Raw genomic sequence first — 12114 nt, 5'->3', positions numbered from 1 at the left:
GGTTTGATCCCTTGTCAGGGAACTATTAATAGATCACACATGCCACCACTAAAGATGGAAGAGTCACGTGGCAACTTAGACTTAAAGCAGACAGATAAATAAATAAAACGCATATTAAAAAAAAGTAAGCCCAAACCATGAGCTCTGGTTCCATGGCTGCCACTGACCAGCTGCTGGACTTGGAGCAAGTTACTCTCTCCACCTCAGCCGACCCTTGGCAAGTGACCATGATAAGCCCTCTGTGGTATAATGAAGACTTTGTCTTGGTCTTTGTCCCCCGTTCCCGGCACAGAACTTCAAAAACTCTTAAAATTTTCTGAGTGAAAGAAGAGTCTCTATTGCTAGTGAGATGACCCCCAGCAAGTTCTAGATGGCTTCAGGATGGGGACTGGTCACCAGAAAGATCAAGCACAGAATTAGAGGGTTGGAACTTTGGACCCCTCCCTTTTCCGAGGGAGGGGATGCTGGAGATTGAGTTCATCCTTGCAGTCAGTGATGTAATCAGCCACATGCGTGTAATGAAACCCAATAAAAACTCTGGACTCCAAGCTTTTATTTATTCTAGATATTAATCCCTTATCAGATACATGGTTTGCAAAAATTTTCTTCCATTCTGTACTTTTTGATTCTGTCAATAGCATCTTTTGATACCCCAGCGCTTTCAATTTTCATGAAGTTCAGAAGTCCAACTTGTCTATTTCTCCTTTTGCTGTCCATGCCTCTGGCATCATAAGAAATCATTGCCAAATTCAATGCCACAGAGTTTTAACCCTATGTTTTCTTGTAAGGGTTTTATAGGTTTAACTTAACTTTTGGATCTCCGATCCATTTTGAGTTAATTTTTGTATGTGTTGTTAGAACTGTCCCTGGCCTTGACAACCTTGTCAAGATCTTTGTGTGTGTGTGTGTCTATTTCTAGGGTCTCTGCTCTATTCTATTGGTCTCAATGTCTGTCTTTATGTCAATGTGCTGTTTTGATCACTGTAGCTTTGTAAAATGAGTTTTGAAGCTACTGGTGCTTCCTGGTTGGTGAACACAAGGCCACACCAGGAGGACGATGCCGCCTGATTCCACAGAGAGAGGGCTGGGAAGTTGTGTATCCAGTGCTCTCCCAGGTCTTGCCCTGTGAGTAGTAGCCTTTACAATAAAACTGTAACAAAAAATATAGCACTGTCCTGAGTTCTATGTGTCATGTTAGAGAATTGCCAAACCTGAGGCGGTCATAAGAAAAAGCCATCTGGTCAGAAATGAGGGTGGCCTGGGGACCCCTGGCTGGCCTCTGACATGGGAGAAGCCTTGTGAAGGACTCAGTCCTTCATTTGTGGAGTCTGACAATAAGTTGGCACAAGTCATGTCATACTTGAGTTAGAGTCCATCCAGCTGGGATGGAAACAAAATACTCCTGATGAAGTATTGCAAAGATTAAATGGAGTAATAAGTATAAAAAGTCAGCCCTGTGCCCTGCTCACACCAAGAACTTTGCACATGGCAGCTCTTACGTTTGATTGCTTTAACAAAGTCTTCTTCTGTTTCTGCCAATGGATGGAAGGCTGAACAGTAAGACTGGTCCTGGCTTCTAAACGGCCACAGAGCCTCGAGGGGACTGCATCACCTCTTAGTCCTCTGTTTCCTTGGCTGTGGCATGAAGATACCAGACAAAATCACTTCTAAGCTTCCCTCAGGCTCCAAAATCTATGAACAGGCACGCCAAATTTTACCGCCAAATGTGCTTTTAAATCTCAGAAATATAACATTCTATGGTACTCTGGGCTTCCTCGTTAATAAAGAACTTCAGGTCAAGAAAGAGATCCGTTGTCATGGGCGACCGTGACTGCACAGCCGTGTGCACCCCCCTTCTGAAGCTGATGCTGATGCTCTAACCACACGAGGCCAAAGCTTGGCCGTCCTCCAGGTTGAGAAGCCCCCGAATTGCAGGCACAGCACCTGGAAAATCCAATGTTCCGGAGGGAGCTCCTTGCTCACACGGGAAAGTGTCTGTTCTCCTGAACTGGAGATAACGAGGCACCCACACAGCGGGACTGGAGCCTGGCTCTTTGGGGGCTCATATAGACGTCCATCGGGGGGCTAGCATGATTTTAAAACACCGTGCAAATCAACCAAGACTGAATTGGTCTCTGCTGAGTGTGTTAAATGTGTTTCATAGCATTCTGATCCTTTTAAGCCTATAACTGTGAGCCATTCAGATGCAGGAGGCCTATGTGACCCTCTGAAGTCCTGTCTCTCAGGGACACTCCAGGCACCCCTCCTCACCCTCCCATTCCCTGCTGCCCTGTTTTGCTGCCACCCACAGGGCAGACCTGCCGCTTGCTCTCATCTGACCCCCTGGGCCACTGCCTCTAAGTCTTCTTTGCTTCAGACTCAGGCTCAAGCTTTACATGGGGTCCACTTTCCTGCACGGCTGACCTGGGGTGTCACGTTCCTCACTGTGGAAGAGAGGGTGACCACCAGGCAGTGGGGCCTCCCTCCATCCCAGAAGGTGTAGTGGGGATGGAACAGTGGTTGTGCCTGCTGGTGACTATCCTGGATCCCCAAAACCACGTGGATGCAGATTCACATTGTGTTCGTGCTCCAAGGATCTGACGCATCTTCTGGAAAAAGGAAAAAAGGAACACTTTGCTTACCAATGAGGAAGGGGCTGGAATGGCCTGGCCCCAGCTTACGTCTTCTATGTGGGCAGGCATGCATTCCTGAGTCCCCAAGGCTATCTTCAGGTCCAAGAATTCGCTAGAAAATCTCATAGAACTCAGCAAAGCCATTGGATTCCCATGAGCACAGTCCATCCCAGGGAGAGGACGCAGATAAACGTCAGCAATGGAAAGAGGTGCCCAGGGCAGCATCCAGGTGAGACCAGGCCTGAGTGTCCAGATTCCTCTCCTAGTGGAGTCCTGTGGACGGCCTCCAATCCTTTCAGAACCATGTTCGACAGCACTCACCAAGTGGGGATGCTCACCTGAGCCCTTGGGTCCAGAGGATTCACTGGGAACTGACCACATAGACCTCACTGACCATGCACATGATTGACCTTTGTCTACATCCCCCCAAGAGGTCAAACTGATAGAGCGTTGGCCCGAGAACACCTCCGTAAACCACACTGTCAGCATAGACTATCCAGGGTGGTCCCAGGCCCCCACGTAAACAAAGACCCTCCCAACAGCTTTGTGGGAAACAGATGATCGCTCTTGTCTCCAGGTACCAGACAGCTCCCAAAGGTCACGTTACCTGCCCAGGGCCTCACAGTTACTATGCAGTCAACCCTGATGCTCCTTCTAAAGATCCCCTCCCTCCCCTTAGCTTCTAGGCATCTCTCTGCCCCCAGCCAGCAAAGCCCCTTCCCCACTTTCTCTGTCCTTACCTTCCCTCCATAGAGAATTTAATCATTCCAGCCCCCCCACCTGCATGATTAGACCTCTCGAGAGCTGACTCTGCACTTCCCTGCCCGTGCTCAGCGGTATCACGTTGGCAGTGAGGGTATTTACATCATGGATCTTGACAGAGGCCCGCTGTCCACCCCCACCCTGTGTCCAGTTCGCTTTACCCCACCCCATCCTCTACCGCCAGCTGGTTCCGGTCAGAACCTGGAGCTTTTGTCTCTTGGAGACAAATGCGCCTTTTCGTGGAGTCCCTTGGAGAAAGGACTGGGCCAGACCGTGTCTGGAAAGGTGGGCCTGCTGGCTGGAGGTGCAGAGAGCCTCCCTGGGAAGGGGAGGGAGGCAGGAGCCAGGAGTTTAACCATGATGAGCCCTCCGGCTCATCTTCTGCCGCTCAAGCCTCCTCACAGCCTCCTTGTAAATGCCAGTCAAACCTTACGATTTGCCTCTCATTATTCAGCGAGGAGGAGGCAGATTAAAAATACATGATGGCATCCTCCAGGTCGGATCGCTCAGAGTGGTGAGGGTGTTTATCAAGGGTCCTTGTTCCCGCTTCGATGCCTGGGGTGTGAGGCCAGGCCCCCCTCCCTCCTGGCCCCCTCGGCCTCCCCGGACCTCATGCCAGCATCTGCCGTCTGGGAAACGAAGGCCCGGCTCCTGCCAACAGAAGCAAGGCCTTTGTGCTTTATTGAAAGAGACGGGGTTTATTTTCATTTTCCTTTGCCTCCTATGCTTTGAGGTTCCCTAAAGCCAGGGGATTCGGGAATAAGAAGAGAAACCAGATCCCTCATCAGAGCGGCTTTCTGGCTAATTGCCTCGGCCAGGATTAGCAGTGCGTCCTTTCCTGCTTTGAAATCTGCTTTCTCATTAAGCCTTATTGATCCTCAGGTAGGACAATTCCCAGCTCCCCTACCCTTTTCTTTTAGGGACACTTCTAGAAATCTCATGCTTCCTTCCAACAGGGGATCTGTGCAGGGGGCTGGCGATGCCTCAGGATGGCCTGGCCACATCGACTCTGTTCCCATCCTGGGTTCACCTTTGCCCCCAGCCCCTGCTCAGGCCCCTCTGACTGATGGACCCGGCGCGGCTTTGCCCAGAAGACACCAGGAGGTGGAAAAAAGACCTTCTGTGCACCAGGCCGGGGGCTCCTGGAGAAGGTGTGGGTTCGTGGGTAGTTCTAGAACAGGGTTTCGGGACCATATATCCTTCTACCCATCAATGTGCTGGAGCCACTCACACAGACTTGGAAGCGCCAATTCCGCATGTCTCTCTCCAATTCCATGTTTAATGACATCATGATGACAGTTTGCAATGGGCCGAGGTGGGAGTAATTACACCACAGAAATTGGCAGACATCCCCACCCCCAAGGCTTGTGTGTTTCCAGAGAGCCAGTTGTTGGGCATTGACCAGCATGCCACCTCACTCCTGTACATCGCTTCTCCCCACCCTGGGGCATAACCCACCTGCCAGGCACATCTGCATGGAAGCAACAGGGTAGAAATGACAGGAGATGAGCTGGAGCTGGAGCCAGGAAAGGCCTGTGGGTGCATCTGCTTCTCTAGGTAACAGAGCTGGGACTTAAATGCTCCTGACTGGTAAACAGGCTTCTCTGTTCACCCAAGCTGATGTGAACAGGGCCTCCAGAGTAAGGCTACATTACAACCTCACCCCCAGTGCCCTGCAGAGGCCCCCAGGGGAGAGACAGAGAAGAGAGGTGAGGCCACAGAGAGAGGGGTCTCCCCTCTTTGACCACAGATTTTGGACTGTCTTCCTTCCCCAGGAGGAGGGTTTTAGAGCAGTGAAGTAGGGGCTGTGTTGGGACACCAGGTCCTAGAGTTTCCACCTGGGAACATAGGTAAAGAATTCAGGACCTGTTAGTCCCAGTTTGGTCTTGCCCATCTTGGGAAGCTGGGAGAGGTCCCAACAGGGGAGATGGGGACACGCCCAGAAAGCAGACCAGAACAGAAAGTGACCTGGGCATCAGGCCCCCAGAAGGAACAGGTCTCTATCCCCTCCAGCCACTCTGACCTGTGGATCACCTCAGAGCTGTGAATCACTTGTGGCTCCTGGGACACAGTGGCCCAAATGGGACATCTACCCCCAGTCCATCCCAGTTAAAGGGAGGCTTTGGGCTGGCTCCCAGGAGGGAACAGCCTACCCACACTGGTGAAGGTTCCAACCTCCTCCACCTGTCCCGCTTCAAATCGAAGGGACCCTGAAGTTCGATTACGGTGGGGAGCACACTACCTGTTTTGAACCAGAGACTCTGACTCTGCTCAAGGGATATTTCCGATTGCCTCCAGCCTCCCCACAAGCTAAAAAAAAAAAATTATATGCTTTCTCTCTTTGCTAAATTACCACATTCTCAGATGGGTACTGAGGGTGTCCCTGCCGGAAAGCCCAAATGTCAACCCTCTTTGCAAACTCTGAGCCCCGTAATTGGCTTGGAAATACTGAGTGAATAGCTCAAAAGGCTTTGGGGGGATTAGTGTCAAATCCCGAGTCCCCTTGATGGCATGGGGAGTGCCGTGTGGGCACAGGTGGTGGCAGGCACTGTTCATGTCAGCCCCCGGCACAGAAACATCATTAGGATTCAAATTTGGACACGCAGCTTCCAAGCCCCAGAGTAGCCCACGGAGCCAACAGATGCCGCGGGCATCTTGCAGCCACACCCTCTCCTTTCCTGGGAGGGCTTGGAATAGCGCCAGAGTCTGAGACTCACCCAGAGCCAGGGCAGGCCACACCTCCACCTGCCTCTGAGTGGCACTGGACAGGAGTTGCCTTGGCCCAAAGAGTATTCCCTGAATTGAGTGGCTGTAAGCAACTCAAGGGCAAGGTCCTTTCTCCCCCTAGACCAGGGTCCATGCATGCCAGAGAAGAGCGGTCGTTCAGGTCAGAGGCAAATCAAGTCACCATTTGGAGCCTTGGTTTGTGAAATGAGAGGACTTCCAGTGAGTCATGAGAATCAGATGATTCCTTCAGGTTAGATCAGTTCAGCCGCTCAGTCGTGTCCAACTCTTTGCAACCCCATGGACTGCAGCACGCCAGGCCTCCCTGTCCATCACCAACTCCCAGAGTTTACTCAAACTCATGTCCATCAAGTCAGTGATGCCATCCAACCATTTCATCCTCTGTCATTCCCTTCTCCTGCCTTCAATCTTTCCTAGCATCAGGGTCTTTTCCAGGGTCAGTTCTTTGCATCAGGTAGCCAAAGTATTAGAGTTTCAGCTGCAGCATCAGTCCTTCCAATGAATATTCAGAACTGATTTCCTTTAGGATTGGCTGGTTGGATCTCCCTGCTGTCCAAGGGACTCTCAAGAGTCTTCTCCAACACCAGTTCAAAAGCATCAATTCTTCGGTGCTCAGCTTTCTTTATAGTGCAACTGTCACAATATTGTAAAGTAATTAGCCTCCAATTAAAATAAATAAATTTATATTAAAAAAATAGTGCAATTCTCACGTCCATACCTTGACAACTGGAAAAATCATAGCTTTGACTAAGCAGAACTTTGTTGGCAAAGTATGTCTCTGCTTTTTAATATGCTGTCTAGGTTGCTCATATCTTTTCTTCCAGGGAGCAAGTATCTTTTAATTTCAAGGCTGCAGTCACCATCATGATTCCTTAGACCTCCCAAATCACCCAAGCAAAGACGGATTCTATAATAGATTTTTCCTGACATCCCATGCTGAGTCACCCCATGAGTCCATGAGTCACCCCATGATCCCTCAGGATGTGTGGTCTCTCTCTGCAGCAAGTAATAAATCCAACTTATTCAGCTGCAAGTGTATTCTGGTGGTCTTTGGCTGGAAGACATGGAGCTTAGCTGCATTTCAAGTGTTCAATAATCACACATGGCTAGTGGCTACCATCCAGCACAGATATAGAACAATTCCATCACTGCAGAAAGTTCTATTGGCAGCACTGGTTCATGATATCTGATTCCAAATTCCTGTTCTGTAGGTAACCAGCTATGTGAGTTTGACTCATTTTGAATCCTCTCTAAGCTACAGTTTTCTCCCCTGTAAAATGGGATTAACAATCATGATTATGAGGACTAAATGAGATAACACATACTGAACACCTAACATTATGCCTGCCATGGTGGTTTAAAAATATGTCCTCAGATTCTTTGATACCCCTCGCATCAAGAAGTAGGGTTTAATTTCTCTCTTCTTGACTGTGGCTTGAACTTAGTGACTTACTTTGGTTTTTGTTGGTTTTTTTTTTTTTTTTTTTCCTGGCTGCCTGCATGGCTTGTGGGATCTTAGTTCCCCAACCAGGGATCTAATCTGGGTCCCTGGCAGGGAGAACGCCAAGTCCTAAGCACTGGACCACCAGGGAATTCCCTAGTGTCTCCCTTCCAATGAATACGGTATGGAAGAGGTAACAGTGGGTCACTTGCAAAACCTTATCATAAAAGGATTGTGGCTTCCTCTTTGTCCTCATCTTAAATCACTCCCACTGGGGGAGCTGGCTACCATGTTGTTAGGGCTCTCAAGCAGCCCTCTAGAGAGATCCACATAGTGGGAAGCAAGGTCTCTAGCCAACAGCCTTGTGCTCTTAGGAGCAGCTCCTTCTGCCCCCGTTAAAGCTTTCGCTGATGCAGCCTTGGCTGGCAGCTGGACCACGTCCTCCTGAAAAATCCTGGACCAGGACCACTCAGCTAATCTGCTGTCAGATTCCTGACCCCCCAGAAACTGTGTGAGATGGTAAATATTTTTTATTTAAAGCCACTAAGGTTTGAGATAATCTGTTACACAGCAGTAGATAACTAATACGCATGGCCTATGGTGGTGCTTAATTCATGTTAGCCATTCATTCTAGCCAACTGGTCATGGAGTTGGCCTACAGGGAAAGAGCCCAGGTCGGCTGGCTCCAGCAGAACAGTCTACCCAACCCTCCTCCTTATTATAAATGAAGAAATTGGTCCTTGGGCCTTGGATGTCAATCTGTGACTATGGTCAATACAGCCACTCCAAGTGTGGCCAGCCAAGAAATGAGTGGGTGCTGGCGAGTGGGGGATCTGGGTGTCTAGGACCAGCCCTCCTTAGGGGGCTCCCTCCAGCCCCAGAGGGCCTTTCCATCAGGACCTCAATGTCTCCCTGTGGCCACACTTCAGCCCTGAGCCTGTAGGAGGCTACCCAGGAGCATGTGAGTGAATTCACACTTTGCAAGGAGAGGAGCTCTGAGGCTGGAAGGGCAGAGAGAGGCCCAGTGCTCCCCAGCTTTGGCACCAGCCCTTCCTTAGCTCTGTCCTCCCAGAATTTCACTCGCCCCAGACCAGTCTCAGGCCTCATCATCCATGTGCCCCCCCACCCCACTGTGTGGGACATCGCCAAGTCCGGGCAGATGGGCAATCAGAGACCACGTGCCCTGCCCCACATCACTCAGGGACCTCTGTGGCTCAGAACAGGCAGAATTCCCCAGGATCTCTCCTTGCCCTACTGAGCAAGGGCCCCAGAGAGAAGAAGACAAAATGTGAGGAGTAAGAAGACAGATGGGACCCGTGTGGCCCTTCGCCCTCATTCCTGGAGAGCTGTAGCGTGTCATTTCAGAACCGCGTGTGAGCATCCTCAGTTCTCTCTCTGAGTCCAGGGCCCGGGGAGGGAGGGTGATCCTGCCAGCAAGCACTTAACAAATTGGCCTGAAATGCCCCATCCCTGGCTCCCAGACCTCCAGACGCCCAGCCCAGCGAGAGTGAGGAGCAGAAAGCCCAGAACACAGGCAAGTGAGCTAATTGAAGGTTGAACTCGGCCCTCAAAGGCAGAGAGCATCCTCTCGGGTGAGTGCACAGTCTGGAGGCGGCCACCGCCTCCACCGGCCCCCCTCCCCTAATGGCTATGCAAAGCAGGGGGCTTCCTCTTTTTCTGAGTAAGTGAAAGTAAGCCGTCTACACCGGGGTTAACAATATATATTTATGAGATGTCGCCAGCTGCTTCTCTGTTTTCGCATGTGTTTGTTAATGAAAGGTAACCTGAGGGTCAGGTTATTATGTAAATAATGGCTGGGGTGGGTGGAGGTGGCACCCCCCCAACCCGCCCCCCCACCAACCATGAGTCCTCTCTCTATAGCTTTCAGGAGTCACTAATGAATATTGGATCTTGTCATTTGCTGGGCACTCAGGCCTCTCTCCTAAGCAGAAGGATGGAAAAGACAGGCTTATCTCCATTTGGGCTCAAACCAGCCACTTCTCCCTCCACTCCAGCAGGACCACAGTGAATTCAAATTCTTCTGACTCCTCCTCCCCGCTGCAGGGAATGATGGCTGCAGGGCCTTCAGGCTGCTTGGATCTGCAGTGTGAAAAATCACAAACCATCTTCACTGACCGGGTCCTGAAACCATCAGCCTAGGCCTCCCTGGAAAATTAGGAAGACAAAGGTTCTCCAAGAAGCCGTGGCATCCAGGGTTCCAGACAGGAGGCTGAACCCAAAGGGCTGGACAGAGGTGGGCAGGGGGACAGGTGAAGCCCCCAGAACCTGCTGGAAGCTGGGCCTGGTGATGGGAGTGGGCCCTGGATACACGTAGCCCACGCTAAGAAGGGACAGCCAGTCTTCCTGCCAAGCATCCTGCAGCCAGAACAGCAGCGCAATGCCAGGCCTTGGGGAGGGAAGCGACGTCCGTGCATGTTTGGTGGGGACAGAGACACAAGCTGGGCGTCCAGGAGAAGCTGTGCAGAGGAGATTGACGTGTCAGGGAGGTTGGCCCGCCCGCCTTCAAGGGCTCCCGTCATCTCCTAGCAGCCTGGAGGCAGTTAGCCGGGCTGGTGTTTTTCCCACCATGGTGCTGGAGGAGGCAGCTGGCCCTGCTGGCCGAGGGGCCTTCCTGCCCTGCCCTGCCCTTGCATTGTCTGTGTGGAGTTCATTCAGGGCTCTGGGTGATGGAGCCGTGCCACCGGTGTCTCTGCCAACGAGATGCTACGTCTCCCCAGAACTCCCTGGGTAAATAAAAGCCGAATATCAATAATGTGCCTGCACTGCTCTCCAGCTCTGCCTCTAACTAGAGAGAACACGCTGCAATGGTTGATTAAAAATAAATAAAATTAGGTGATCCTAGCTCCTCCAAACAGAAAGACAGGCTCCCCTCTCTCTGCACCGCTGAGATAAAGCAGCCGGCACGCTGGGAGCTCTGGGAGGCGGCGGGCGCTGGCTGCACAGTTGCTGGTATGATTTACATGCACGCAGGCCTGGAGCAGAGAGAGACATTTTTAACCTGTAATTGTCATGGAGATGGGGTCCTTGAGTATCAGAGGACCATCTCTCCAGAGGAAAATGGGTGCTCCAGACTCTTCTGCCAGGAGCAGAGGTGATGGAAGCAGGTATTCCGGGGTGGCTTACAGGGACTGCCCAGGGAGACCAGGGTGTCAGGGACACAAATGAGCCCAGCCTGGCCTTCCTCTGTCCCTTCTTGGGCCTGGTGACAAGCACACCTTCCCCACCACACCCTCCACCCCGGCCTCCAAGACTGGAAGCCCCTCCACCTCCACTTTCTCCAAAGCTGGGGGGGGGGGGGTGCGCACCTCACCTATTCGAGCAGGTACCTGGCTCTCCTGGGTGGCTGTGGTCACCGCTGAGATGGAGACACCCAAAGGAAGCAGCTTCCTTCTTGTGTAATGACAATGTGAAGAGAAAACAGTACTGATGGCTGACATTTATCAACTTTGCTACATTCCTGCATTTAACCCCAGCCACGACCCGTAATGCAGGCCCTGGGGGCTCAGCCACTTGTTGGTGAGGGGGTCAGCTTTGGGCATGTCTAGGATCCAGGGCTGACAAGCAGGAAAGGGGCTTCTGGACTCATACCTGTCTTCCACCAAAGACTGTGCTTGGGACCAGCCAGGCTGTAAGCTCCGAGAAAGGGGCTGAGCATCCAGAAGACGCCCGATCAATGCTCCTTGAAGGAGATATTTCATATCCAGCTGCTGCATGGGCTTTGTCAGCAAGCGTCCTGCTCTAGATGACATGCCACCCACTCTGCTTCATTTCCACCTCCTGGCTGCCGATCCCGCCTCCGTGTCTTCTCGTCCTGGGAAGGTCTGCTTCTTCCCTGCAATATGCCGCGTGGGCTGGGACAGGGCCCTCCGCCTGGCTGGGCTCAGCCTTCCCATCTGTAAGACGAACAGGCTGTATTACGCAGAGTGAAAGGAGCCAGATACTAAAGGTCACACCGCGTACAGCTCCATTTATATGAAGTGCTCGAACAGGCACCTCAGTAGAGAAAGAAAACAGGCACAAGTGTGCAAAGGCTGGGAGTAGGGGCACGCAGAGGGGATAGGGAGTGACTGCTAATGGGTACAGGTTCTCTCTCTAGGGGGATGGAAACGTTTCAGAACTATTTGAAGAGAATGGATATACAACACCATGAATGTTCTAAATGACCCTGAATTGTGTACCTTAAAATGGTTCATTTTCAGGACTTCCCTGGTAGTTCAGTGGTTAAGACTCCGCTCTCCCAATGCAAGGGGCTTGGGTTCCATCCCTGGTCATGGAACTAAGATCCCCGAAGTCATGAGGCGTGGCCAAAAGCAAATAAAGTAATTTCTGGATGCTGTAAAAAATGGTTAATTTTCTGTTACTTGATTTTCACCTCCATATAAGAAAGAAGAGAGGGGGTTGAGGGAGACAGTCCCTTGAGCCCCTCCCAGGTATAATCTTCCATGTTCTATTATTTTGTGTGGTCCGGTCACTGCTCCCTTTCCTCGGCCAGACACCCCTCGACATCCTAAT

General features: G+C 51.3%; 1 long non-coding RNA gene across 3 annotated transcripts; it reads right to left on the bottom strand.

Moving 5' to 3' along the window:
* Positions 1 to 9351: 9351 nt before the first annotated feature.
* Positions 9352 to 11440, bottom strand: LOC122693486. 3 transcript variants are annotated; one of them, XR_006340916.1, is made up of 3 exons: positions 11191 to 11440; positions 10913 to 10992; positions 9352 to 9747 (listed from the first exon to the last, which is right to left on the bottom strand). It is a non-coding gene; the product is annotated as an uncharacterized LOC122693486 (long non-coding RNA). The 3 variants fall into 3 exon arrangements; XR_006340915.1 differs by having other exon boundaries at positions 9352 to 9681; XR_006340917.1 differs by having other exon boundaries at positions 9352 to 9681; positions 10913 to 10989.
* Positions 11441 to 12114: the final 674 nt, after the last annotated feature.

This window comes from Cervus elaphus, chromosome 5 (assembly GCF_910594005.1).
Source record: "Cervus elaphus chromosome 5, mCerEla1.1, whole genome shotgun sequence".
NCBI lineage: Eukaryota > Metazoa > Chordata > Mammalia > Artiodactyla > Cervidae > Cervus > Cervus elaphus.
The sequence above is the reverse complement of the archived record's forward strand: the minus strand, read 5'-3'. Positions and strand labels throughout refer to the sequence as shown.